This window comes from Corvus brachyrhynchos, unplaced genomic scaffold, assembly GCF_000691975.1.
Source record: "Corvus brachyrhynchos isolate BGI_N302 unplaced genomic scaffold, ASM69197v1 scaffold115, whole genome shotgun sequence".
In the NCBI taxonomy this organism is placed as follows: Eukaryota; Metazoa; Chordata; class Aves; order Passeriformes; family Corvidae; genus Corvus; species Corvus brachyrhynchos.
The window spans coordinates 7,453,382-7,455,227 of NW_008239553.1; the positions used below are offsets into that span (position 1 = coordinate 7,453,382).

The window sequence follows — 1,846 nt, forward strand, 5'->3', positions numbered from 1 at the left end:
GGGTCTGCTCCCCCTGCACACCCCCCGCTGGAGCCCATTGATGTGCAGATGCCCAAGGGGCCGCGGGGGCTGGAGCCTGGGAGAACACACACGGCCGCCTCTGACCCTCCCTCCCCGCGGCCCCTGGGGCCGGGTGCAAGCTCCAGCCCGCTGGAGGAATTGCAGATGGATGGCTCCATCCACCCGCAGTGAGGGATACCCAGGCTCTACAAGGGCTGGGGTATGGCCAGCACGCGGGAGCGTGGCCACGCCAGCCCACTGGAGATACAGCTGAGCTCCCGTGGCAGTAGGCATGGCCCCCGAGAGCTGCACCCCTTTTCCTGGTGGAGATGTCCCACTGGCATCACAGCTCCCTGCAAGCCAGGCCCGGCACTGACCTGCCTTTGTGCTCTATAGAGCAGGCCAAGCACAGGCATAGCAGGGAAGGGGGAGCTGACACATGGAACACACCAGGCCCAGGCACCCCTTCTCTCTGCCACAGCCACGGGCCATGCTGGACATAGCAAGGTCTCCACATGCTGCTGCCAGCCTGTCTCCAGCCCCACGTGCCGAGGTCCACACAAAGTCGGAGGGCTATCCAGGCCAGGCCAGAGGGGGATGGCAGGGGGGCATGGTGAGGAAAGGCCAGGGACGTCAGCCAGCACCCAGCATTCGGGGAAGATGAGGGGCAGGGAAGCAACTTTAGCACAAATGAAGGAGAGAGATAAGGTGGTGGCACACAGCAACACCCGTCCTGCTCCCACTTGCCCCCATGGCCCCTCACTGCAGGAATGGTACTCTGTGCCCAGCCTTCATGTGAACATACTAGGATGGCAATTCTGCAGGACTGGATGGGACCAGCAGCAAGTCAGTTTCCAAAACCTCTCCCGGAGGCAGCCAAGGATCCATCCATGCCGCACCTCATAGCACCCCCACCCCTCCTGCCACCCCTTGTCATGCTCCTCACCTGGCTGCTTGCCTTTCCCCCAGGCACTGATTTCCTTACCTGCCTCTCCCCTTGCCTCCTCCTTCCCCGGCGCCTCCCAAGCCGGCTGGCAGCCCACTGCTGCTGCTCCCTCCTGGGGCTGCCGTTCCTCGTCCTCCCTTTACTCCTCCCTTCTAGATCTGACACTTTCCCCCTCCTCCCCGCTCTCAAACCCAAGCTCCCCCCCCCCACCCCGCCGGCCCCCCTTTCAGAGGAAGAAAGAACAAACAAAACAAGAGATTAAATTCGCTTTCTACTCAAGAGCCCCCAGCGCCAGGGGCGCAGAGTTGCCCAAAGTAAATTGGGAGGAATCCATCCTCCTTCCAGCTCCCTTCCCACTCCCAGGCCTCAATATCCCTCCTTTACTGCAAAAAAGGAAGCATCAGGATTATCTACCCCCTTCCTAGCTCCTGTCTCCTCCTTTATTGGGGCAGGTGCAGAAGGCTTTGTCCTCACTGAGAGATGTCTGGGGGCCTTGGGATAGAGGCAGAGCCCACCTGTTCTGCCCGTGACTGGCAAAGAGGGGCTCCACGGCCAACCTGGGATGCAGGTATGGGGAGGGTGGGATGCAGACCTTGCTGCTACCCAGAGAGAAGAGATGCTGGCCACCATCAGAGCACTTGCTCCTCAGCTGAGCAGAGTGCAAGCCCCACTGCGGATTTGAAAGGGAAAGAACTGTTCCCCTGCTGTCTCATCCTTGCTCTGGCCCAGAAGAGCAGGGCTCACTGAAAGGGTGAAGTGTTCAACCAGACCTGCCCAGCGCACCAGGAGTGAGCAGGATGGCGGGAGGAGGAGCAGGAGGCCGGGGCTGGGAATGCTAACTATGCAAAGAGAGACTCTACCTGCTGCTCCCCCCCGCGCCGGCCCCGGGGCTGGGCAAAG

General features: G+C 61.5%; 1 protein-coding gene across 3 annotated transcripts in view; it reads right to left on the reverse strand.

Annotated features, from left to right (window-relative positions):
* LARGE2 (LARGE xylosyl- and glucuronyltransferase 2) overlaps nt 1–1,846 on the reverse strand; it is an 18,662-nt gene that overhangs the window by 7,578 nt on the left and 9,238 nt on the right. The window contains exon 1 of one of the 3 annotated variants that reach the window (XM_017741812.1): nt 986–1,079. The exons of the other annotated variants lie outside the window; for them this stretch is intronic. The gene's annotated coding sequence lies outside the window, so the exon portion shown is untranslated. Of the gene's footprint in view, nt 1–985; nt 1,080–1,846 lie in introns of those variants that run through there. 3 annotated transcript variants of the gene reach the window in all.